Consider the following 27,604-nt stretch of genomic DNA (forward strand, 5'->3'; position numbering starts at 1 on the left):
TCAGCAGAGTGTCTTGCCAAGGGTGTATTGCTTTTGGAACTGAAGCTGAGCTGGAATTAGGCTTGAATGGGGTAAACACGGAGCTGGTCTTGTGCATATGAATGGGCAGCTCCAATGAGACCTGAGGAGTCTGTGTGGAGCTGCTGCTGCTGCTGCTGCTGCTGCAAGTGTGGGGCTCTTTCAGTGCATCTGCACAAAACTCATTTAAATGCTAGCAGTTCAAGAATTTGAGGAATAAAGGAGTATTATTTCATAATATTTAGCATATAACTCCCACTTTTTCTCCCAGTAGGACTGAGTTTCGGGCAGTGCCTCAGTTAGCACCATCCTCCCTGGGCTGTCCCAGGCTGCAGTCAGGTGGGGCATTGCAGGATGCTCTGCAGAGCTAACGTGCCTTTGGCAGCAGGAAAGCTGCAACACCTTGGGCTTTGGGTGAGACACAAATGGTATTCCCAGCCTGAAACCAGGAGTGATTCTTTGCCCCTTTGCCAGCTGAAGCCTGTGGTGCTCTGACCTCATTGCTTTGAGCACTTAGACCGAGTTTGCAGCCAGTCTGAGATCCCTGCCTGTGGTGCAGCTGTCCCTGAGTGGATAGTCCAGAGGCTTTGCATCATTCTGGGGCAAGGCCCAAACCTAGATGTGAGCCTTGGCTGCCCAGGTCCCAAAGAGCCAAATTTGTGTTCCTGAGTCTTCACAAAGCCATAGGAATGAAAGGATTTAATCATGTCTGGATGCAATTTTGGGTAAGTGAGTAATTGACGTAATACTGGTCACAATATGTTGGCTGGTGAAGACCACAATAAACTGTGCATGTCAGCTAATCATGATTAAACACTGATGAGGCCAGGCTAAAACTGCACTTAGCTGACATGTGCTGAATGCTATTTGTTCTTGTCTACACCGATTCACATCGCATTCAGTGCAGCACAATATAGATAAGCCCTTTGGGGAAAGTGTAGCTCTGGTCAGGCCTCAGCGTTCCCTGACTGGCCAACAGCTGCTCCGAGCAGGTTTATAAAGGGACCACTTACCCATCCTTTGATGGAGAGATAAGCCACTGTAATGTAATTACAACCAGGGAGATGGGAGAGGGGAAAGAAAAAAAATATGCCAATCATGAAGGGGGTACATGGAGAGCCTCAGATTCCTTCCAACCTAAACATTGTGGCAAGGAAAGAAGTCTTAATTAGGAAACGTGTAGGCATAGAACAGGAGCCCATCCTAAATGAATTGGGGTGTGATGAGCATAAAGAAAATGCTTTTTAAAAAGATCTTTGACTCCCACTGAGTGCTTGTTTCTTAGACTTCCTTGCCTAATAATGTCAGCATTTAAATGACCCCAACTCCCAAATAACAAGGCTTTGAAGTTAACACCTCATTGAGGTATAGAGTTCATACGTTTTCTATTCCTATTATTTGTCTAGAAACCGTTTTCTGCATGGCTAGCTTAATAGGGCAACAGAATATTAAGTTGTATAGGGATTGAGAAAGCTATTCACACAAAGGAAAGAGCTACAGACTTCATGTATTTGAACAGAACCTGACAATTAAGAGAAAAGAGCAAAAGTCTGGGAAGTGCCCCTAATCACATAATTGCATGAAATTTTTTCATACCTGTGATATTTCCAGTGGCGAGGCACAAAAACAAGGGATTTTCAGCTTGGACTGTGTTGGGGAGTTGTAGTTGCAATTAAGAGAGGAGACAAGGTGGTTTTTCCCTCCTGCCAAAGTTTTAAAGCTTCAGAAAGTATTCCTTTCTTTAGCAGGACAGAATCAAGATGGCTTGGATTTTTTCACTGGAAAAGGCAAAAGGGTGCTGCAAAATGATCTGGTGCTTGTTGGACCAGTTACGTAGGGAATGGGTGATCCAGACTCAAGTTTCCCATTAGCTCTGTTGTTTTCCATCATTACAGAGGAATACCTCAGCCACCAGGCTATCACCTATTTTAGAAAATTTTTCTTCTGGTTTCGACCCCAGTACCCAGCAGATCTCTAAAAATGACTTTTCCAAACAGCACCTTCTCAAATGCACCAAAAAATGGCTTTTCACTAATCTGCATTTTTGGACCAGTTGTCTCCACTTCTGGTAATTCGCTGTGGCAGAGGAATTATCCCTGCCCCAAAACAGCTATTCTCAGTCAGAGTTATCTGTGCCATGGAAAAGCCCAGAGCCTGCAGTTAAAGGCAGGGCTCTTTGGTATTTGTTGCCATATGGCAGATGTTTTCTTACCCTGAAAAATTCATGAATAATTTGAACGGCGCAATGGAGAGAGTAAATGATGTTATTAAGCTCGTTTTCAGGGGTTGGAGGCTGAACCATAATGTCACATTTCACCAAGGCCATGCAGGAAACTTTGCAGTGCCAGGATTAAACTGAATTGATGACATGTCCCAGGCTTTGACCACAAATAAAGGTGTGCTCTAAGTACATCTTTACAGAGCATAAATTAGGCATTAGAATGATCACAGAAGTTGAAACGGTTTAGAAAAGATCCTTTTGTTCCAGTGCCCAGCTGAATAACAGCTTCTACCTTTTTTTTTATTTCCTATGGTTTTTACAGTTTAGAAAATGCTGGTGATAAAATTTTCCTGTGTCTGGGATTCAGGAGATTTCTGGTCATTTGTGTCACTCTTTCACAGGCACAGGCTAAGCTTATGCTTCAGTTATTTCTCTGAATATGGATATTATAAAATCATCTACCTCTTCCAGGCTTCAGTGATGGAAGGATTCCACCTTCATTCCTACCTGGTACAATTATTTCACATCTATTTCACTGCAAATACCACAGCATAAGCCACATTTGGCATTTGGCTACAAGCAACTGGCATCCATGATTAAATTAGACCATTATTCTGTGTGTGCAACCTGAAGAATCTTCTGCAAAAATCTCTTTTTTGACTGTGAGCCCTCTCAGGGCTTGGGAAGCAGACTGAAGGCAATCTCGTGTGTTTCTATTAACTTGCTGCTGAGGATGAACCACAGTTTTCACACAAATCCACTGAAGTGTTAATAGCATCTGTTCATTTTATAGCAACTTATGGATTTAAAAATGGATGAATGGAGAGACAAAACATCCCCATCACCCTGGTGGGCCTGTGTCCAAATGCCACGTTGTGCTGAAGAGCAATACTTTTTATTTATGCTGCTTCTTTAAAGAAAAAAAAACACCCTGTTGCATGTGTAATCTTTGCTCCTTAAGCACTGTGTGCTTCTAGGGTGTAAAATCACAGTGACAATAATTGCTTGGAGAAACAAAAGACTCAGATTCCTCCTCTGTTGTCTAACAAAGTGGGGGATTGACAGAGTGGGCAGCCCAGGTGCCTAAAGGCTCTGTCCCCTCCACCAGCTGAAAACTCAGGTTCTCAAAATCCCTATTTATCTGCAGACAGATTTAAACTGCTTAGAGAGTTTAGGTCCCTTCAGCCCACAGCTCACTGAGCTGATCTTTAATTTGGGAAGCAGGAGATGTATTTCAAACAAGAGTTGTATGTAACCTGGTAGTGATGGCATTTACTGGGGAGGGGGAAGGAGAGGGGCACGCACTGGAGTTCCAGTCCCTACACCGAGGGCTGGAAAAGATACAATTGTTGGATAACAGGAAGAAGTTCCCTCTCCATCCCAGTAGAGAGTGAGAGAGGTTCCAGATGTAATTTTGTTCGTCAGCTTGGACACCTCTGTGATGGGAAAGATGAGGTCCTCAGCCTCTCCCTCAGTTCCTGTGAGAAATATAAACCACGGCATTGTGTCATGAGGAGGGACTGGGCTCCCACTTAGTGTCAATGACAGCTACTTCTGCCAGTGGTGCCTCTTTTTTATTATCTCCTGCACTCAATATTACTGATGTTCCCACGTGCAGTGTGACAGCTTCTCCCTTGGCTGGCCCAGGGAAGTTGGAGAGTGACAGGGCTGTGTTGGCACCGGGGCTGCAAGAAAATGCAGTAAAAATAAAAGCACAGGGGTCTTGTTCACCACTATGTGAACAAGTGGGTCTAAAAAACATGCATTAAAGGTGGGAATAAAATCTGGCTTGCATCTCCTGTATCAGAGGCACAGGTTACCCTCTCCAGCAGCCAAGTGCTCCCTCCCTCTCCAGCCCTGACCCCAGTCACTGTCTCCCGCAGGTCCTGCTTTCCTCTGACCACATGCTGAGGTAATTTAACCCACTAATCTCCTGGAAAACTCTGTTTTGATGGATCAGTTTTTCATTGGGTTTGTGATTAGAGGCTCTCACTATCCAGTCAAATAAGCTTTAGAGCTGAGGGGAGGGACTGGAGCAAGAGGAAATAAGGGGGAAAGCAGTAAAGGGAGAATTGTCCCCTCCTGGCAGTAGGGATGCTTTAGATTAGCTCAGCCATATCATCTGTCTGGACTGTGAGAGTAAATTCTGCTCTGTTTTCTGTTATTGCTTGCTTTATGCTTTGTTTGTTTTGGTTTTTGATAGGAAGAAATGTAGCTGTATATATTTGGGAGAGGGTTTTGGGCAAACATCCTGGTCTGACATCTGTTCAGAGCAGCTTGGATAGGGATTTCTAGACCCCCAACCCCCCCAAAATTTGGATTTAAAATGCTTCCCTGTCCAGCACATCACAATTGCCAGTGGCCCCCAGGCTATTTCAAGAACACTGAGATGTTTAATTCAGCCCAGGCTCTGTGCAGGTCGCCCTGCTTGTGGCTTCTTCCCACGGTGCCAGCTACTGCTCCCAGTCCCTTTGAGGAGCAGCTCCAGGTCACAGAAAACCAGGGCAAAGCCAGGAGTGACATTCTCCTTTCCTGTGCTGCAGTCTGGTATCTTAATTATTACTTCAGTTCTTCCTGTTCAGTGTGAGGGTCCCTCCCCTCCTCTCCCATATTAGTGTGTTTCTTCTAAGTGTCAGCAAGAGAGGAAAATCATCTGCAGAAATTCAGCTCTGGGGGAAAAGAGGGGGGAAAAGCTCTTATATGCATTAATTCATTCATATTTAAGAATGAGTTTTCTTCAGCTGTGCTGTGACCTTACTTTATACTGTTAGGAGAACTGCTAGATGAATGTTAGAGCATCCTTTTTAAGTTGCCTTGTAAAGTTTTGGGGTCCTGTTCAGAACATTATTTTGTTCAGCCAAAGCATGGAAGAGGGTTAATATATTTCATCGTCAGAGTCCTTGTGGTCTGCTGGAAAAAATGATCCCAGCTATTACTATCTGTGTGAATATAATATTTCCCTCATTTCAGCTCATTTTTTGTAATGCCTGCCTTGTTTTGGGGAACCTAAGCTGAATGGGCAGACTGTGATTTGTGATATTTGTGTCAGAGCATCAGGCCCTGAAGTTCTTTGCTTCTGAACTGTTAAGCTGTAACTGTGGAAAGGTGCCATTCAGATATAAGAGAGGAATCCTGTCAGCCTTCCTGTCACAGAATTTTGTTCTTTTGTCTTGATTTAAAATGTTTTGATAAAAAATTCTCCTCTTTTCTTATTTCTTAAAAGCTTCTCTAATAACAGCACTTGGCTTGTGCTCCCCACCTTAAACCCACGGCAAACAGCAAACCTGACATCATATTTAAGGTGCTTCCAGAATTTCTTGATCAGAGCTTAACTGCTGTAGGATAACAGCAACAACCACCACCACCAAATAATGAGAACCAAATAAGCCCGAGCACTGCAGGGACCTTACATGCGGTGGGTTTTGTGAAGAGAATTAACATGAAAGAGGGTTCACTTTGGGGGTAGAGGTCAGGGCAGATAAACTCCTGTGTTCTGATACATTTCCTTAAAGTGGGAAGTGCTTTAGAGAGCGGGGCTGTGGGAAGAAGCTGTCAGCAACGGGGTGGTCAGCGGTGTCAAGGGTGGTGGCCTATGTTTTTCTTCTGTTGCAGCCTTTCATCCTCCATCTGTCAAGCTCCATAATTTTTAAGCCAGACAGTCAATTTTTAATACAAACCTTTAACTTCTCCCGGGTCTGAAGTGCCCCTTTTATCTTGGATTCAAGCAAAACCAGCAGTAAGTGGGAGATTGCTTAAAGCTGGTGCCCCTGCTCGGGTCTCCTTGGGATGGCACCAGGGTGCCACCTGAGCAGGCAGTGGGGTGTGCCCTTGGCCCCTGCTGTGGTTTCTCCCTCCACAGCTGTTTGCAGCCCACGGGGAGCTGGGAAAGGAAAGGTGTTTAGGCCGGGGAACAGCTGGGACAGACATTCTGGTGGAGACATCCTCAGGGAGCATGGCTGTGGCATCAGCCTGGCCCTCCCTGCCCTGCTGACCCACCGGCCCGACTGATGGCTTGTTTGCCCAGTGATGTCCCCAAGCAGGCACAAAGCTGAGCTTGGCCTAAGGACCAGCACGAGCCCAGGCTCTCTTCACGCCCCGCCGCATTCTGGCGCGTAGCTTGAGCTGACATCTTAGCACGTGTCATATAATTTCAGCATGAACAAGACTTGGCCCACACTCAAAATACACAGTGGTTAAGTGTTTAAATTAAGGTTTAACTGACTCAGACGCTGAATCTAGCTCCAGCTACTGTGTTGCCATGCTATTAAACGCTACAAACTGGAGCTCCTCCACTCATCTGCAAGGATTATCACAGTAGAGCTGGCAATAAGTGAAGCATCCAGATGAGTTAACAAGGAGAAACCCAGTGAAATTGGCAGGAATCTTTCAAGTGGCTGGTTTGAGGTCTATATTTCATCCAACCATCCCAGCTGAAGTTCTCCCAAGGAGGAAGCTGTGTATATTCCTTTTTTCATTTCCCATTACCAATACACCCGTTAAATGTCCAAGGCACAGCACTGAAATGCTTTCAATAAATAGATGAATGATGAGAAATCATGATTTCTTAGCCTAGCAACATAAGGGAAAAAATCCACTTTTATATTTATAATATAATTCCACTATATATACAGTGTAATAGGAATCACCTTATTTCTTTGCATCTCAAGGCATAGCTGCTAGTTGGACTTGTGAGCTCTGCTTTTCTGTGTTTTAACAGAAAAAACATCCCGTTCTGTTCTACACTTGCTTGCAAGTTGTGAATAACGACTGAAGATGTTTGGGGAAGGATCAGAATCCCCTTGGCAGCTGGAAGTGTTTGGACGTGAGGATATTATCTCAGGTCATGAGCCTAGAAAGACGTGGGAGAGCCCACACACCTTCCTCTGGGGGAGAAGGATGAGGAAGCGCAGAGCTGACATTGCCCTGCCGATGTCTTTGGCCATCACCATTTTCACATGCATCAACCCACTGCTGCCTTCTTCATGGGTGTCGGGGAGCAGAGCCTTGGAAACATGGGAAAACAATCCCAACAGTGTGCTTCAGAGAAGGACTGCAAACTTTTAGGGACTAAGCTTCCTAATCACTACCGTATGGCTCATAAAAGGAGCAACCTGATACCGCGTACCGAGAGGTTGTTATTCCTCCTTTCTCCCCTATCCCACTCCAAATGTTAGAACAATAAATACATTTACCTCTTGTTTAAGATCACTTAAAATAAGTTGTTTTAATTAAACCTCCTGGCAATCTCTCTGCACTAAGTGATTAAGTGCCTCTTCTTTTAGTGAAAGGAGAAAGGATTATCACAGGACAAGACTGACTGAATTGTGGACAGAACTAGGACTGGGTGAAGCTGCTGAGTATTTTCCATCGAAATTCATGTGAAAATACTGTGAACTTTCAATTTGTGTGGTGTTGTTCCACTCAAATATTTCCCCTCCTTTCAGACCTTCCTTCCCTCCCCACTGTCCCAGAGTCAATGAAATAGTTCTTTCCCTCAGGTTAAAGTTCAGCTTTGAATATCAACTTTAAAAGCTGCCCAAGAAGAGAGCTTTCTTTTCTCAATGGGCATCATTTTCAGGGAATAAACTTAAAGATGGAAAAATAGCAATTGTGTTGATGAATTATAGCTATTTAAAGCTGAAAAAATAGAGTTTGCATAGCAGTCAGTTCTTTGCAGCTGCACCATAAAAAAGTGTTTGCAGGCATTGTTATGCTATTTTTACATTTTAACTTGAAATATCTTGTGTGAATTAAAATTGGGTAATTATTCTTTCAAACCAAGCTTTTTACATTGCCCTTAGCCCAGGAATCACACTGGTGGGTTTGTTGTTTTATTGCTGGCCATATCACTTTCAGGATGGAGAAGGGTCACAGTAAAAGGCTCTTTTATGTCTTGTGGTGTGTCTTGAGATGGTTATGGCAGCATCTCTCTTTTAGCCTCCCTACTCTGTTTTGTCTTCCAGCTCCCATCTTTCCCTGCTCTAGCCCTGCTCTGGTTCCTGCCGTGATGGATTGGATGGGAAGCTGAAGCAAAGTCTGGATCCTGGCAGGGCCCAGGCAGGCAGGCAGGCACTCTGGACAAACTGCTCCGCAAATTTATTTGGATTCTTTACCTGCAACCTCCCTGCTGTTTTAGTGCTGGGGCCTCTCTTGGGCAGGGCCAGGCCAGTGTGCTGTGTGCTGCTTTTATGGCAAGGGGGACAAATGATCATTAGGGGCTGCCTGGAAACCCTTGGATGTTCTGGGGGCAGGAGTGGTATTTAAAGGTGAATGCATTAACAGCGCGCTGCCACCGCCTTTTATCTCAGCCACCAGCACGCTTGGGGCCAGGCAGGCAGGATGCCACCAGGCAGGATGCCACCTCGGGGATTGATTGCTGCCATTTGCATTTTATAACCCATCTCCAAGTGGGAGTGAGAGGGGGAAAAGCAGCCAAAATGTGGGAGTTCAGCTGTAGCTGCAGTGGTCCCTGGATTTTAACTCCTCCTGTTATCTGGGGAGGGCTGTGCTGTGTTAGGCTGAGTGGCTTAGGCTCTGATTTTCACTGATGAGCAAAGGAAAGTGACAGGGTAAAATGTTATTTCCACTCTCCTTCCACTGGGTGGGAATTGGCTCCTAGTTTTAAAGTACTCTGAGGTGAGCAAGACACAGCATCAGTCCCAAATATTGCCTTTTTTTTTCTTTGTCCTAATACATGGCATTGCCAACTAGGGTGTGATCCCTTTCCGTGCCTTTCTGAAACTAAAAATAAAAATAAATTAACCTAGGGACTTTTTACTGTGTAGCATCTCAGAATATATGAGAGTTCAGAAGGAGCGAGATGTCACTGCTCTGCTTTAGGGAGATTTAGCAGGGACTTGAGCAACTGAGAGAATCTGCTGTCTGCTCCCTGAGCAGCTAAAATGAATTTTGCATTTTTCAGCAGAGGATTGTGGTCATTCTGCCTTTTAATCACACGGTATGAAGTTTGTGTCCTGCATAATTACAGCCAAAATTTGGTCTTTTCAGGTTAGGCACAGAGCTATATGCAGCATGTTCTGCAGTATAAAAAAATTCCACTTATGAGAGTCTGCCTTGCAAATGAGATTTACTTTTTTTTGCTAATTGTAAAGAATTAAGCTTTTATTCAGCTGTAACAGTAGGGCTCAATGTTTTTAAAGGAAAGGAATTCCTGAAGGGATGTTTCATCAGGAGAGTGAATTAATAAAGAAAAAGACAAAATAAAAAATAATAATGGAAAAAAATTGAACAATTCCTCACGCATATTTTCCAGTTCAGATGTCTAAAATACATGTGATCCTCCAGCTACATTTTCCTCTTGCAAATCATAGTGGGTTTTATTAGGAGAAGTTTTATTTTATTGCCTTGTTTTCCTGTAAAGTCAACAAGTTAAACCAACAAGATTTAATTTTGGGTTGGCAGGCCAGCTAAGAGATAACACATCATGTTGCTCCACTTTTATCTTTTTCTTTTCCTTCCTCCTCCTGCTTCCTGGTCTCCTGGATGTGCTCCACTCCGCTGCTCAACTTATTGGCCTTAAAAAATAAAATTTAAAAAAAAAAAAATCTTTGCAGGTGATTTATAGAACCCAATGGTTATTGTATGGCTAATGATTCATGGAACTTCATTAAATACCAAGTATGTGCCTGCTTACTGTCTGTGCACACTGCATATTAGAACCTTTGCACTCCCCCTTGCAAATTGCCCCCATTAAATTCGCAGACAAAAGGTCCTCTCAGTAGCTTACATATTTTCCCACATGTGAGAGAGCAATTGGAAACTTCCTCTTGATAACTAAAAACTTTTGAATTAGAATTTATGAGAAGGGTCTTTTGGTCTCGTTGCCTAAGGGCTGAAACAGATCCCAGTGTGTACAAGCGTTCCTTTGATGCGTGGAGCTGCACAGGGTAACATTTTTTAACAGGATCAAAAAGAGTAATGCAGGGACAACATGTGGAGGCCCTAGCTCTGACACAAGGAGTCCTACCCTGTGTTTTTCCAAGGCTAAAAATCCAAAAGTAACTGTCCAGGGCAGCAAGAGCGTTTTATATTCTTTTTAATTGCAGTAAAGTCCTAGATAAAATAATGGCAGGCAGTGTTACAACTTCCTTTTCTTTAATGTTTCCCTGAAAATGCTTTGAAGCAAGTTTTACCTTTGGGAAAGTATTGTATATGTGTTAGGGGAAAACATATCAAAAAGAAAATAAAGGACCAGCTCTTTAATTGGCTTTAATTGGTGGAAATCAGCGTGGCTCTATTACAGGTATTGGAATTTCTCAAGCTGTGGATCTGGCTAAAAACCTTCTGTCATTTCTTGCTAATATATTCCTGCCCACTTATTTGGTTGGACCATCCTAATCTGAGTTTACTATTGACAAAACATTTCCCAGAAACATTTCTTTGCAAAGGCAGCAGACGATTTTAACCAGGATCTTATTTCCAAATGGTGAATATTTCCCATGAGTTCAGCTGCACTATCCAAGGAGGCGCTGCCGTATGTACGGGCTGATCCAAAGTCTCTACAAAAAGGTCTTGATAACTGGAATTTTTCTCACTTAATAGCAAAAGGAAATCAACACTGATTTAGGTGCCATATGTATGGTCTTCCATTCTATCTCACTTCACACTGTCTGCCCATGTGCAGAGAAGAGTGAAAAAGAAAGGAACTTCCTCATGTTAGGGGGCAAACACGCCACAGGCATCACCATGAAATGACCACATTACCTCCTCCTTGTTGTTGCATCATTACAACAGAGATGGTTTTGAGACCATTATTTTCTGCATTCACGTTGGCAATATTTGTAAAATCTGTCATGATGTCCAAGTCTTGCATATCAGCTAAAAGGGGTGTTTGCACCAGGAAAAAATAAACAGGTTTGAAATCCTTGATTTGTCTTTAATGGAGCACTCCAAATTATTACTCATTCTGCAGCTGATAAATTAAATGTCCCTCCTTTTACATCAGTTTTAAGTCTTCCAAATGAGACAGAAGATTTAACCCTTTATTGCTTCTGTGGTCAATTATGAGCCAAGCAAACTTTTCACTATAAATTTAGCTCGGTCTCAGAGCTGAAAATCTTTTTCTTCACCAGTAAAACACTGCCAGAGTGTTTGGGTCTCAGTGGTGACCTTTAGAGAGCACAATATATTGGTTATAAAAAGCCCAGAGAAGTCACTGTCTGAGAGACCAGACAAACATCCCACACGAGTCAGAAAATCTAATGGAATTGGTGGTGAACAATGAGAAACTTCCTGGGGATGGAGGGTCTCTGCTTTTAGGGTGACAGTACCTTTTTCTAACTTTGTTTTCTTATATTTGCTTATTATTAATATTTCTGACTAGATAATAAGAGTCATACATCATATAATTTATAAACATATATGCATGTTTGCTGTATGCCATATCATCATCTTACTTTCAGGGCCATATTTTATTAATTTGGCCCCGACCTTGTCTAATTTTGGATGTATTAAATTACAACTCCAGTACATTTGGGCTGCTAAGCTGAGGAAAAAAAGACCCCTAATGTGAAACATTCTTTTCTTTCCATATGGGCAGAGGGTAAAGCAGTGTCTTGGTCGGGGTCATCACTTCCTTAAACTGGAGTGTCCCAGTCTAAAAATTCCAGGACAGTAAATGGGGAGAAGGATTTTCCTTTGTGAAACGGTTTTGGAAGTTTTAAATTCAGACATTTCACCCATCCTCAATAAAAATCCTCTGTGAGTACTTCATCAAGATAGATGTAGAAATATCTGGCTGTTAGATCAAAAGAAAATAAGGTATGTAATGTTTAGAGCAAAATTAGGCAACAGAAGAGGAGAAACATTAAGTGTAGGTAAATATAAAGAATTTGTTATGCTACTTTAGATAAATATTGTCACAGTGGGATGATAGCAATACACTTGTTATTGGACTAAGCATGAGGTTTCTCTGCTTCACAGAGGCACAGGTGGAGTTGGCCCTGTGCTGAGATTTCTTTTGCTGCCTCTCTTCTTTCAGCAGCAAGGTTTCGTAATTCTCCCAGGGAAATCTGGGAAAGCAACATTGGGAAATGCTGTTGATTTTGAAAGTTCAGTCAATTTGGGTGACATTTGGCATCATGTTTTTTTTTTTCTTTCTGGTGAGATAACATTAACTTTGCTTACTTTCTTGGCAATAACTAAGAACACTACACTACAAATTTTTAACCTCAATCTGGGGACCTCTACCAGGATGACTTCAGGGCAAAACAGCTGCACCCAGTCTGTTCTTCCTCCTCTTCCTGAGTTTAATAAAATCTGGTCTTATCTGAGTATGCACCCAGAAGTGGATGGTTATTTAAGCCACGGTTAGGAAACATATTTAAGAATATGCCTAATTTTAAGCATGTGCTTAAATCAATGTGACTTAAGCAAATGCTTGAAGTCAGGCATGCGGTTGAGCTGTTATCCTGAGTGTGGGTCCTAATCCTCAAACAATAGCAAAGCCCAGAGGAAAGGGCAAGCTATCTGGGTTCCTTTCTTGGCTCTTTTGTTGGTCGTGTTATAGTCTATAAAATAAGGATCATTATTCTTATCCCTCCTCGTGAGGCACATCGAAAATTATCAGGGAAAAGCACTCTGAATACTGTTATTATTGGCTATACTTCTTGAGGCTGGGAAAAAAAAAAATTTAGAGACAGACATTCTCAGTAGATTTCTGGTTCTTCCTCCTTTCACTCGGGCAGGAAATACCATGAGAATGGAAAGAAAGATGCGTACCCATGATCACAAATAATCTTAATCTCCTCCTTTGCACCGCTGCTGTAAATAATTAGATGTTGCTACACTTTTGTTTCTGGAAGTTCCCGCGGTGCTGCAGCCTCGCCGTGCAGGGGTACCTGCTCCTGGTGCCATGGGCAAGCTGGAAGCTCTGCTGGGAGATATAGGAAATGGGGAGTGTTTGGGGGAGGAGGGGAGGCCCTGAGCCCACATAATGGCAGAAAATAGGGAAGAGGCGCAAGTTTGTGTGAGTTTGTGAAAGCACCACTCTGACTGGGGCTGCTGGAGGGGCAGCACATGAGGGCAAGTCCTGGGCCACCCAAAAATGCTGCTCCCACCAGAGTGGTGTTGGGGGACCAGTCCCTGTGGTGCTCAGCTCCCGTGTTACTGCTCAGCTGGAAGAGCTGGAGGAAGCAAAGGCTCTGTTCCTGATGATAATTCAGAGTTCCTCACATTCTCCCTACCTTAAGTCAGCGCTCATTCCCCAGCTTCCATGTAAAGGGCCCGGAGCCAAGGCCATGAGCCTGTGTGTATGTGTTCAGGACAGTTAATATTTATGATGCATCTTACTGGGAAAATTAGTATAAAGCTGTGTTCCAGCAGTACATTTATCCCATGACCTAGTTTTGAGAATAACGTGCTGAAACACGGCCTGCTTGATTTAAACCTTTGTCACCCGTTCTGATGGATACAGTGCCTAGCTTTGGCTTAGGCAATACAAGCCAGGATTTGTGCAAAAATGTGATGTATATTAGTGCAAGGTAAACAGATGGTAATGCTTTTGTTCATACCAAGTGCATACAAAGATATTTATCAAAGGACCACATGTAAGGTCCATAGCTCTTGGCAGAGATCCCTATGCTGTTACATCAGCTAATAAGAATAACCATTTTATTGCATTACACACAGTTTTTGTAGGGTTGCTTTAGACTGTGCAGGCGGCTCCCAAACTGTTGCCACAGTTCACACCCCAAGATTCTGAGTCTGAATAGTGTTGAACATCTATAATACCCTGTTGTTTTTGTTGTTATTTTTATTTTATTGCCATGACTCCTGGCATTTCTCCAGCTCAAATCCCTTCTAGGGAATTTCTAGCTGCTTAGCAGCTCTGAAATAAGTGTAAGAGAGCCAGGTGGTGAATACACTGAAGTGCTGGAGGACAGACACGAGCAATGATAGTGGCAGAATTCAAAGGGAGAGAGGTTGTACTGTAAAGATTTGAAGGGAACTGTGACACGGCTCCTGCCACAGAAAAATGCAGGCAACTCTGCAGAAATTTCTGAAGAAGTGTGGCTGCACACAATTTGTGTCACAGAATATTGCATCTGGAAACAACAAGGCTGGCTGAGGTTGGCAGAATTTCCTCATCTGGTTTATACTCTCCTCTTCCATCACCCCCAGCAGCAGAGATTACTTTTGTCATGTCCTGAGGAATCTCAGTCCCTGGAACACTGGCAGTGCCCTGGGGGTATAACCAGGAACTCTGCAGAAGGGGGAAAGGAACTTTTCATCACTGCAACCACACCAGAGGAATTTTCTCATCCTTTCCTGTCCCCTGGGCTGTTCTCACTCGATAGCACTTCATCTCTTCAGCTGGCAGAGCATGACTGGTTCAGTGACTACACAGTGAAATAATTCAGAGAATCAATTTGGCTGCAAATGGACATTTTTTGACATTTTTTTCCTGCCGTGTTTGTTTTCAGCCAGATCAAGTTTCCTAATCTGTTTTACCTGTGCACTGGCTTGTGCCAGGATGAAGAAATGCTGCTCAGGAGAAGGAATGAGCAGATGGGGAAGGACAGAAGGGCTTCTTTTAGGTGACAATGCTGGGCCACGTGGACTTGGAGTGCTTCTGCAGATATTCCAAACCCACCTGGATGTGTTTCTGTGTAACTTGCCTTGACAGAAGGGTTGGGCTGGATAATCTCCAGAGGTCCCTTCCAACCCTGACGACTCTGTGATTCCATATAGGCAGCTCCATGGAAGCATGGAACTACTCCCATGGGGACTCCTCCACGGCCTGGAATTCTGCAGTGAGACAGAAATGTGGCAAGGTCCTGATGGAAGGAAGGCAGCTCTGCCTCAGGTGCCAACTCCCACTGACCTCAATCCTTGAGCACACAATGTGATCTTGCCCGGATATCCCTCCCTGGACCACAGCATGCAAGGAGCTGAAAAAAAGGGAGCAGAGTGTGTGGGTGGGGACATTTCTGTCAAACATCCCGTTCTTCACCTCACTGCCAGCACTGGGGGAGACCTGGATCCCCTTATTCTGTGGTACTTCATTCCACAGAACTGAAGTTAATTAGGATCCTCACGGGTAAAGCATCACTGAGAGATAAGAGAGGGGATGGCAGTGGGCTGTGTTACTGCAGCACTACTTCTATCACTCGGATAGTTTCAGGCCAGACTTCCAACTCCTTTTGCCTTGGAGACCTTCTTTCAACAGATGTAGTTGCATTGACTTTAGAAATCTGATTCTGAATTTTCCTCAGAGATATAAGATCCTCATGATCTGGACCTTATTTTTTATTATTATTGTATTGTTGTTATTATTACTATTACTATTACTATTATTAATATTATTACTATTATTATTATTATTCTAATATGCCTTCCTGTCATTGTAAAGATTATTTACCCTTTCAAAGACTAATTCATAGCCCTACTTTAATTCTGTTTTAAATAGGTAAGAAGTAGGGGGTGAAAAAAGGGCTTCTACTGCAAAGGTCTTACTTAACTCATGGGGATTTAAATTCACCCAATTCAACACTGCTTGGGCAAATTCCTATTTTTAAGAACTTTAAATGTCTTTGATTTTGGAGCAGTGGTGTGGCACAAAAGCAAATAATGTTACATTAGCTCTTGCAAACATTTTCCTGTGAATTTTCTGTCAGGATTTTCAGAAGTTAAAATCCAAAAATCCAGCCCCTGCTCGTGGGGACAGCTCCCAGTAAATGTACACAGCAGACACGTGGCAGCAGAGCACATGCTCTCTTCAAGTCATTTGCCTGCATATCAACAGCAAAGCCATTAAAACCAGTCCGCTTCTTGGTCTGAGGTTTCCCTTAAACATTTTCTGGTTTGTAAACATTCCACTCAGATTTCTTCTGCACTGTGGCAAATGCCAGGGTCCAAAGGGCTGTCATCAGCTGCCACCATGGCCACTGCCCCTTCCCTGAGACAAAGACTGCCCCTGCATCCCTCCTAGGCCTTATGTTGGCAGCTTTCTATCCCTGCAGCTTCACCAGCTCAGTTTTCTTCCATCTGATGTATTTTATCCCCCCAAATTTTTTCCAGTTTAAAGCCAGCTTGAAGGGACTCGTGCTGGGCTTAAAGTAGTTGGGAATGAGGTGGGTGTGAAGTGGGTAAAGAGAAACTCCAGAAAACTGGCTGCTGCTCTAGGGTAGTGATCAGTTTGGGGTCAAATGGGAGCTGGGAGGATGGATCCCAACCTGCTTGCAACTCCTGCCACCGGAGCTGTTACATCCTCTGTCAGCTTTTGGCTGTTTTGATTTCTCACACTTTTGTTATAATTTTACAAGTGTTTCGACTGCTTGCCAGAAGGTGTGTCAGGTGTCTTCTCTAAACTTTCTTTTTGCTGATTCTCGTTTCCCTGGGTACCTCAAGAAATCATTTAAATTAAGAAAGGGTCCAAAACAGCAACAGCCTGCAGTCATACAGCATTCGGGAAAGTTTGCATTTCAAACTAGAAATTTAAATTTCTGCTAAAATTGCAACCAGAACAGAACTTCAGATCCATTTTTTTTTTCCCTCTGAAGAATATGAGTGATTTTTTGGAAGCCTGAGTTACACTGCACATCAATCAGATGTAGGTTTACACCCATCCCTACCAATTCCTTCTTGAGTACCTCATCTTTCAAATGCAGTTGGCTGCACCTTTGGAGACCAGAAAGAAAGTTGAGGGTTTAGGCACTCGATAATCTCTGTGCTACAGCACTAAATTAAAACAAAGCTCTCTGAAATAATTGTTTATAGAACTGATACTGCCAGGAGCAGTAGTGGACATGAAATAACTTTCATTTCATAAAAGTTATCTGATTATCTGATTGATGCTGGAGCTGATACTGCACCCAGGATGCCCAAGGTTCCACTGTGGTTTTCCCAGCCTGTTTGACAAGTTGAAATGTGGATCAGGATGCCACATGGGAAATGAAGGCCTTGATTATGCTACCCATTTTCAGATGAATGATCTCATTTGGTCAGAATGGATCATTTGTGTTTGTTGGGCCTGCTGTTTATTTCTCAGTTAATAGATAAAACACTACTTGTGGAAATTGGGTGATATTTCTAAGGCAATTGATAATTTCTGCAGCTTCCTAACATGACACGCAAGTTTGATGTGGGTTTGTTTCCATCAGGGTGCCAGGTGCTGACAGGAGCAGGGGATGAGAGCAGGATGCCCTTTCTGTGACATTTTAGAAACGTTCCTTTTGTCAAAAATTACTCCAGTGGCCCTGGGACAGGGCAGAGGCAGGGAGGGGATTTTATTCTCCCAAGGACAGAACTTGTGGGCTCTTCTGCTTGAATGAAGAGGAGAAAATGGGTTTGTGTCAGTGGGGCTGCTGCCTTCACAGGGAGCCTGCAGCACCAGAACAAACCTCTGTCCCACCAGTGGCTTCCTGTGGCTGCACTGGAGGTGCAAGGTGTTTGCTTCTCCCAGGTGGATGCTTAGTTAGTGCCACATTCCACATGACTCTTGTGTTAAAAAAAAAAAATTTAAAAAAAAATCCTGTAGTCAGAGGGCCAAAATTAACTTCTCCTTAAAAGAAGGAAAGGCAAAGTGGAGATTAAAACCTCCGTGGGTCACAGTAACCCTCTCAAAATGAAGAGACTGATACAGAATGCTGAGGAGGAACTTTCTTTTCCTATTTCCAGAAAAAAAACCAAACAAAAAACCAATAAACAAACAAACAAACAAAAACACAACAACAATGCCCAACCAAAGAAACAAACAAACAAAAAAAAAACCAAACAAAAACTAAAAGCCCAATGGGTGCTTCTAGGCTCTGTTTTTAAATGCAGTGGCTCTGATTCCAGGTCCAATGCCATCTATTTTCAATTGTCTGGACTGTCTTTATGTCAAAATGAAAACCTTTATTGGGTTCCAGCCCAAAATGTAAATGAATTATGGAAGTCAACTGAGCCAGGTAAAACCTGGGGGATGGGGGGAAATTTGTGGTGTCAAAAAGAGAGAGAGAGAACATTAAAAATCCAAAATTCAGAATACTTTTGAAAGGCACACAGGAGCCTTTAGGCATAGAGAGATATGGTAAATTCATCATGAAACGGCCCCTTCCATAAGCTGATGTGGGACAGGGCTGGTAGAGGGTGATAAACTCTCTTACCCAAGTACCCAAGCTGATCAAACCATTCAGCAATTAGGAAGAGAATACATGAACACTCACTTCACAAGCACCTGGTGTGATTTCTGCCCCTTTGCTGGTGGTTAAATACCTGTTTAGAATAACCCAAAACTTAAAAAGCTACTTTTAATAGAATTTTTGTGCCAGCATCATGCTAATAAAATCTAAATATATGTGCCTTACGGGTCCAGCTGTGCAAATACATCTTCTGTAAGGACCAAAAGTGGGGAAAAAAGGAGAGGAGGGAATTGGGTGGAATGAAATCAGCTTACAGGCAAAAAATGGGAGGGGAAAAGCATTTCAGACCTAATGAGACATCTCATTTGGAGAATTCCATTTTATTTTTTTTTTTAAATAGAATGTAACTGAAGATCCAAGTGAAAATTTTATGCAAAATAAAAATTTGAAGTATCCTGTCTTGATAAACTGTGAGAGAAATAATCTGTATTTTCCAAATAAAACCAATATTTGAAAAAGTGTTCAACACAAAACTTTAATCCTTTTGCCTATAAAGATTCATATATAATTTTAAAAGCACTTGACTGAAAATTTCATTAATTTCTTGTTACACAGATACTTTTCTCACGCCAGCATTCAACTGATTGAGCAGCATTCTGGAATGTAGATATCAGAATTTAGAGACTGGGGTTTACACCCATATATACATATTATTTTATTTCCTCTGGCCCCTGTGTAGTTTATAACTTGGTGTCATAATTTTGGATCCCTGTAATATTTTTCCTTTTCTTTTTCCTCTAACCAGAGTCATGAGGTTGATATTTCTCTGATTGCTCATGAATTCCAGTCATACAGAACACATTTTATGTTTTCTCTTTCTGGGCAGGATAAGGCAACTGCACCACTACAGTTAAATTATGGTGCAAATTAGGTGGGTAGAGAGTCCTAAATACTGAGGCCACTTAAAACTCGGTATTGTCCACCAGCTGCATGAGTTATTGCCTCCTCAGCCAGGATCTCTGCAAAGAATGTGTGCAAGTGATTACAAGCAGTCTCTTGATATTTTTATTGAATTGTCCACATTCTGCTTCTCGTCCAGCAGCAGTAGGCATTATTATAAAAATAATCATGCCCTGCACAAATCTCCAGAATGAGCACACTAATCCTATTCTGGAATACAGCAATGCCTCATAAAATACCCAGGGTGAAAAGTGTTTCCTAAGCTCTCCAGAAGAGACACGAGGGAGTGTGATAGGTGAATGGGTTTTGGTGGGAGAAAAAGATACTTTCTCCTTCCAAACAATTTGCTTGTGTGGTTTTTATGTTCAGCTACCTCCTTCTCTCTTTTTTTTTTTTAATTAGATTAATTTCTGATGGAAAAATGTGTCAACTTGCCCTAATAAAGACTCTTTTGGGCTCTGACTAATGCTTGGACAGCAGGCCTCTGAGGAATGTCAGGGGATGGAGCAGCAGCATTCTTCTGGCTGAAATCAGCATCCCAGCCCCACTGCCTTGCCACGCTCCTGGAATTCCTGTCAGTCAGATTAGATGTGAAACTCAGGGCTCAATCACAGAGCACACATTGCCTTTTTCCCTGGACTTTAAAGTCACAGCCAAATCACTTGGATAATTTGATCTTTGGAGTTGTGTGTTCTCCTACCCAAACTCCTGTTACTATTTCTGTTTGAAATGTCAGTGTTTACTCAGTTTCTGTCCATGCTTTTCTGTCCTGTTTGCCAGCTAGAGCCCTTTTTATCCAAGGTGATTTACTCTAACTGGAAGATAAAATTATTTGGTCTGAAAGATTTCTGTGCAGCCTGCAAAAAGCTATTATTTAAATACAGGGTGTGCAAAGCCACCTTTTATAATTAAGCTGGTTTTCATATGTGGGACATGCTGGCTGTATTATGAAAAAACAATAAATTTAAATTTAAAACATGCTCTCCCTCATTACAGAATGTTCTTCTTTTTTTTTTTCTTTTTTTTTTACTGTTTTTCTTTTTTCTTCTCTTCCTCCCCCCCTCCTCAGTTCATTTAAACAGAGAGAGGCCATTCCTTTCTCCATCTAAGTTAAATACCACAGTATCCTTTTCGGCAGGCTTCTAAGCTAAATCTAATCAAGCTGTGTCACAGCTCTGTCAGGCAGGTTGCTCTTTCTTTGGCCTTGAATAATTGGAAGAATGTTGGCACTTGTGCCTGGGCCATGAGAACGTGACCCGAGTTGATATTTAATCTACTTCAGTGCTAGGCTGCACTGGGGCTGGGGTGTAAGCCAGGCCTGGGGAGCAGTGTGTTAGCCATCAGCAGCACTCATTTTACCTTGAAATGGATTCCATTTGATGTATCATTACACCACTCCGGGAGAATGCTTTAATGAGACAGATACATGCGCTGGAAAGGATTAGATTGTTGTCCTTTAAACTCGCTTTTTTTTTTCTTTTCTTTTTTTTTTTGCCTTTTTTTTTTTTTGCTTTGCTTGCCTAATAGCTACAAGGTGCTGGGAAGTACCTGGGAAAGGCAAAAAGGTTACAGAGGAGGCCAAGAATAGCTAAAATAGCTAAACCTGAAGGTCTGTCATCCACGGATCTGCAAGCACTTTGAACGGTTGCAGATATCTGGTCCACCTCTCTCTTTCACAGACCAGAAGTCAGCGCTGAATTTGGGGTTATGTTTTCACCTCCTTCCAGGGAAACTTGGTACCATTAGAGAATACCAACATTGCTTCACGTGTTTGTGGCTTGGGAGCGCACAAACCAAGCGTTCAGCATCGCTCGGGGCGCGGCAGAGGGAAGTTTTCCTTCCTCTCCTCGCAGGCACACACACAGAAGCTCCAGGAGCCCCGAGGAAAGAGGAAATTCCTCTCGGATCCAGGGTTTGCTCCTGCTGGGCAGCCCGGAGTCACGATGGATTTCATTCCTTTCCTTGACACTTCCATGCAGATTTCAGCGAGAGCCTGCGAGGAGGGGGAGAAGCAGCGATTGGGGCTTTTTTTTCCCAGGGAGAAGCGTAAATTGCCCTTTTCTTGGCTGGCAGGGAAGCCTTGCGGCTCGAAGGTGTACCCGGAGCCTGGCAGCCGGGGAATGCCTGGGAATGCATTGGGAATGCATTGGGAATGCATTGGGAATGCCCGGCAGCCGGGTCACCCAGCCGAGCCAAACGGAGACGGGAGCGCACCCACCCTCCGCAAAGGGGGCGGCGGCGGCGCTCCGTCTGCATTTTAAAAAAGGGTGATCCCCGTGAGCCTTTACCTCTTCTAATGAGATGTATCCACGTGGACACGGCAGCCGCCGATTTCCCTATTAAATCTCCACGGCAGAGCTGGTTCTCGCCGGCCCCGGTGCCACACCGCCGGCACAAGGGGCGGCACCCCTGGGTCCCACCGCATCCTCCGAGGGTGCGAGGAAAGATCTTTGTTGTGGAGCTTTGAGACGCTAATCAGGTGTGGTACTCATTAACCCGGCCTCCTCTGGAATGTCAATGACTCCTTTCCTGCCCGGCTACAGTATTTAGGGATGGAGATTTTGTCCCTTTGGCATGTACTCCCGCAGTCTGATCTCCACTGGCATTGCCAGCAGAGCCCGGCACTCGCTTTTGAGTCCTCCCAGCCCCCTGATCGTGCTTTTTACATTTTACAGTCTGTGAGTCTTGGTAAAAGCAAGCTTCAAAATATGATGCTGACTATAAATTTTCCTGCTCTTACTGTGATAAATCATTCTGTGGTCTTGAGAGCCACCTCCTGAAACCTCTCAGGTCAGGCTGAGGATAATGCCAGCCCTTGAAGACAGCTGGTAAAACAGCCTTCTAAATTTGTGTTTGTATTCCTTGGAAGAACCCGGGTGCATTAGCAAAGGTAATGCCTTTTAATACATCTTTCTGTGTATAAAACGATTGGATAAAAATTAAAAACTTCCTGTAGGACAGACAAGGGTGCTCATGGTTGTCCATTACCCACAGTTTCTTCTCTGTTTGTTCTGACTATGAACCTTCACAAGACTAGAAAGTCCATTCCTTGCTGGGAATGTTTTCCCATTAGTAGGACAGCAATGTCAGACTGACCTAAAGGAAGTTGTTCTCTCCTACATTTCCTTTGAGGGTGGTTTTTTTTTTCCTTGAAAGTTGCTTGTTTCAAATTCAGTGAGGCCATCAGAGATGATATTCTGTCACTGCCAAAGTGACAGCTACCAAACTGTTCTGTTAGTGCATGTTCTGATTTTAATTTCACCTTCAAGCAGTGCCTTTATTTCATCTGCAGACCTTTGGGAAAGTGTGTACTGATCTTATTTGTGTCATGGATTTTCCCTGGAGTACTTCAATACGCCAGATTTTTGAATAGCTGAGCAACACACCTCTGCCACACCTTTGCCATTATTATCTTCCTGCTTGACATAACCATGATTTTTGTTTTAATAAATCTTGGATTACAAACCACCTGCAACCCCCCCATTTCTCATTGAAATAAAATGTTTGGGGCCAAATTTTCAAGGACATAAGCAAACCAGAAACCAGATTTATTTGCAAGAGGGAACATTCCTCATGAGTTATGGTTAGAAACACAAAGAAACTCTGCCCCAAATGCTAGAAAAATTATCACCTCTCTGGCCCCTGTCAGATCACCTGTGGATTTGAGTAGAATAACAGAAATCCACGGAGTGCAGGACCAGAGGCTTCTGCTGCTTTATTTCTTTTCTCACACCTTGTGCATAACTTTGGGCAAGATATGTCTCTGTTTTCACAACCACTTTCAGATAAATAGCCTGGGGAATACCTATTCTCTAGCTGTGTGACATCCATGACCAATCAAAATCACACATTTATTAATTAAATTTATTGCATACATTGATTACAAACGGGAAATTAGGATTTGTCCTGCTACCTGCTAATATGAGGCATTATTTAATAATTTTTGAACAACAGCTGTCATGTAGAAATGAGGTTTCTCTTGGACAACACAGTTGGCAGACGTAGTGGTTGAACAATTGTCATTTAAGAATTGCTTGCTGGATTCCTTTTGTTGGCACTTTGTGGAAAACTGAATCAGGGAAAAGTGAGATATGGCAGAAATGGCCAAAACAATGCCTTCAGCTGGGCAGCAGCTGAGCAGCCTTCAAGCAAATGTAAAAACATTGCTGGATCCTCTGCACAGCCAGAGAAGTAGAAAGAGAGAAACAATAATTTATTATTTTTTAAAAAAACAGAAAGCGAAGGAGAGCCAGGAGAAATGTAAATCTTGGAGTGCAGAGAAAGGAAAGCTGGGATTTGGATGATGATTCTCCTTCTAAAGTGGTCAGCAAACTACAAAGAAACATGGAATGTCAGTGGAAGTGGCTGGCTGAGCAATGTTCATCCTTACTCCCCGTGCCTCCCCACAGGAGAGGAGCAAACCCTGACAAAGGCAAAGTTGAGGTTTCCCTCTCTAGGCTGCAGTTTTTTATTTGGAGCTTGAGAAATCCCAAACTCAGGAACTTATCTAATGGATGAGATATGGCTGGAAAAACATTTCATCTGACAAAGCAAGCTGAAAGAAAATGTGCTTTTTTCACAATTTTGTTTCATCCCAAATCCCAAAATGCTGATATTTTTGACAGAACTGGAAGACAGTCAGTTGCCTGCTACTGGGTTTGGGGGACGTTGATTTCATTATGCTGTGGAATAGTACTTCAAAATAAATATTCATAGCTTTGTGCTTAACTTTAAACAGCTGCTTAGGCTGCTTGAGTTCATGGACCTAGTCTTCATATGTCAAAGAAATGACCAGACACAAGCAAAGAGCAAAAGCAGGGTTTTCAAAAAGGAAAAAAAAACCCTTTTCTGTGGCATTTTGGAAAAGTCCAAAGCGTATCTCCACATCTTTTGAAATTAGATGCTAAATGCAGTGGCTGGGCTTAGGAGAAACAGAAGAATTTCCTCTGGTTTGCACAGTTCTGTCTTTTGAGCTGAATTTGATTTTGCAGTCATTTTTTTTCAGTATTGAACTGCACAACTCCCAGAGCCTCTGAGGGAAATCTGAACGGGAATTTATCCTGCAACACTGGATAGAGGTGGAAATGCAGATCAATGGGCTAAATGCAGCAGAATGTAGCGTTAATCTGCATTTCCTGCACTGCTGGGAGTTGCTGCCCAAGTGCTTTGCATGCATCTCGCTTGCACTTAGATTCAGATTTTTTTTATTTTATGTAAATAAGGTTGGCTTGTTTTTCTAGGGCAGAAAAACAAGGTGCTTTCACTGTGGAGCTCAGAACTGCTCAGTAATACAAACTTCTCTTTTTTCCTAGTATAAATGGAAACATGTAGTGTGTTCAGAGCTTGGACCCAATGCCCCAAGCTGTCCTAGCAAATAGAGCCAATCTGAACAAACAGCCACTGGATTGCAATTAATTTCAAGCATTTTCTCTCATTGTGATGGCTAGGCATGAATTTCAGCAGCAAGCTGGCAAGCCAGTTCATTAGTGCCTGGCAATGTTAATAGGTGCGATGGCTCCATCCCTGTCTTTTCACACCTGCAATCTCACACAGAGATGAGAACTTTGCCTTTGAAAACTTGCTGCTCCTTTTTTTTTCTTTTTTTTTTTTTTTTAATCACTATCTTCTTTGCTCTTTCTCACAGTGGTGCAGTTTTCAATATTTACTGTCTGTTGGATACCCAACCAGTTTCTTAGTGTGGAAATACTCCTTTTAGTTGCAAATGCCCCTTTTATCATGCACAACATTGTTGTCTTTTTTTATTGTAACAAGTTTTTGCAATTAAAGGACCAAAGGACTCCTGAGGTCATCGAGGCACATTCATGCCAGTGCAGGATTGTTCTCTGCAGAATGCTTGATCACTATCTAGTAGTGAAAGGTCCCGGGGATGGAATGTCTTTGGGTGGTTATTCTTTCCAAATTCTTCGAAGTTACATAGCTGGAAAATTCTTGGAAAATTCTTTCCAACTGCATCTGGCTCAAAAATCCATTTCTGCGTTGTCCTTCCTCATATCACTTCCCATACCTTCCTCGAGCACCTTCAAACCTTCCTCGAGCCTCCTGAGCAAAGACATCTGGCCCATGAGGAGTGTTTTCTGGAGTCCACTGAGCCTGGAAGAGCCATAATTGGAATAGCTGTGCTTGGAACAGGGAGCCAGCCCCTCCTGGAAAAGGCAGAGCCTGCATCCCCCAAAGTCTGCCAGGAGGGATAGCTGTGCTCCAGTTGGTGTCCCACCCTGTTGCCATGGTCGTGTGTAGCCAGAGAATCCTTAAAAACTCCTGTTGTCGATACACTCAGGGCAGGATTCCAGCTCCCCATGGCTTTCCAGTCAGTGTCCCACCCTCACAGGAGAAGCACTCCATGAGGACAACTCTGTCTTTGCCATGGAAAGGACGCCTCCAGCAGCAAAGTGGCCAAGGGGGGAAGGGGGTCTGTGGAAGGACCAGGAGTTCAGCACTTAAAGCAAAGCAGTTTTAAGGAGAATGCCTGTTTTGCTCCCTCCTTTTCCTGCCAGTGGGAGCAAAGAAGCAGGACAGGAAGGAGGCTCATTAATGCAAGCAGGGGACACCAGGAATGTGAGCTCTCGGCGGCCAGAAGGGACCCGGCAGGGTGAGGCTGGATGCAGAAGCAAAGGGGCTGTTCGGGAGGACTGGCTCAGCAGCAGGCTGGACCTCCAAAGCCACAAGAGCCCTGGGAAATGCATGACATGGGACATGCCGGGGACCCACGGCTGCTGATCTCTGTGTAGAGGTCAGGGCTCAGTTTCTTCCCCTGTCCCAGGGGACTCGAGCTCAAGTCCTACCTCCCAGGGGAGCTCTCTGGCCAATGAGCAGGACTCTGCTTTGGGTGAGGATGCTCTCTGTCCATCCTGTCCAAGCCGTGCCACTCAGCAGAAAGGAATTCATGGAGCCAGAGGAAGGATAGGAGTGAGTTGGGCTGTGCTGGGGACTCTGGGAGAGGCACACTGGAGTCAGAGCAGGGTGAGGGGAGGGCCTGTCAGTTCTGCTGCTGTATTTATGTGAAATAAAGTCCCCCGTGCCTCTGCAGAGCCATTCCTCCTCTCCCCACTTGTCTGAAGCTCTATCAGCCTGGCACAGGCAAGGTGTGACTATTGATCACTGTCCCACCTCCAGAGATGCTCCCAGCAGGAGCTTTCATTCTCTAACAAAGTGGGAACCTTCAAAGCTACATTTAAGGAAAACATTTCAGCATACCAGGAAAAAAAAAAATAGGAGAGGGAGTGAACTGAATGAATGTGGTGCTTCTGTAGGCAGCTTATTAGGACAGATTGGTGTACCTCTGCTTTTCTGTAATAATTTCAAAACAAAAAAGATTAATTTTCACCTTCAACCAGCCAATGCTAAGAACTCTACTTCTACAAGGACAAATATTCCAACATGGAAAGAGTGTCTTCTAAATTGGAGCTTGTCTTATTTTGAGCTGCTTTATACAGAAATGGCATTTATAGGTTTTTTTTCCCCCAAAATAATTGTTTGGGGGGAAAAAAAATTGCATCACAAGTCTTAAATTTTACTCCCTAATTTGGTATCATACAGTGATCTTGTCTTTGAGTACACCTAGGATTGCACCTTTTCGTGGGGTGCTGCCTCACCAGGGGATTTAATTATTTCCCAGTTTCCTGCTGACAGGGCTCTCCATTTGAGAGGTTCTAATCTTCAATCTCAACACTAAGGGCAAAAGGCAGCCCCCGACCTGTACAATTTAAGTCCTTTCTCTCAAGCGTGGGTTTCTTGAAAGTGCTTCTCTGCAAAACATCTAAATGTTGGGGTTTTTCCCCTCTCTTATCTCATTTTGGAAAATAGGAAAGTTTCAACAAAAAAAAACAAATGTGTAAAACAGCCTGAGGTGAATACACTGAAAATGGTAGGCCAGACAATTAGAGTTGAAGGAAGTAAAAAGCCCAAAAGTCTTTGAGAGAAAATTTTACGTAAACATGACTGCAATTACTAGTTCCTCCACTGAAGTACTTCCTGACCCTTTTTTTTTTTTTTTTTTTTTTTTGGTTTCACACATTAAAACAAAGGAATTAAGTGAAATATTTAAATGAAATATTTAAATGAACTAAAACCTGGGCTTTTAGAAATCCGGTTGTGTGAAATACTTGCCACCAAACATTAGGATTTCACAGTATCCTATTGCTTTAAGGCATTATTCAGAAGGCTGTTAGGTTTTATCTTTCTTACTGACAGTAAAGTTTACTATACAGTGGGGTGGCAAACAGATTAGGAAAAGCCCAGCTCTTCCTCCAAAGCTGGATGAGGAAGCAGGGCTTGTGCACTCTGTTCTCAAGACTTCAAA

General features: G+C 43.2%; 2 long non-coding RNA genes across 2 annotated transcripts in view; one reads left to right on the top strand and one right to left on the bottom strand.

Moving 5' to 3' along the window:
• The window catches only part of LOC119702171, a 44,993-nt gene that overhangs the window by 9,421 nt on the left and 7,968 nt on the right, over positions 1 to 27,604 (top strand). The gene's annotated exons all lie outside the window — the stretch shown is intronic.
• Positions 20,792 to 21,702, bottom strand: LOC119702172. Its single transcript, XR_005257276.1, has 2 exons — positions 21,573 to 21,702; positions 20,792 to 21,277 (listed from the first exon to the last, which is right to left on the bottom strand). It is a non-coding gene; the product is annotated as an uncharacterized LOC119702172 (long non-coding RNA).

Source organism: Motacilla alba, chromosome 5 (assembly GCF_015832195.1).
Source record: "Motacilla alba alba isolate MOTALB_02 chromosome 5, Motacilla_alba_V1.0_pri, whole genome shotgun sequence".
Taxonomy (NCBI): Eukaryota; Metazoa; Chordata; class Aves; order Passeriformes; family Motacillidae; genus Motacilla; species Motacilla alba.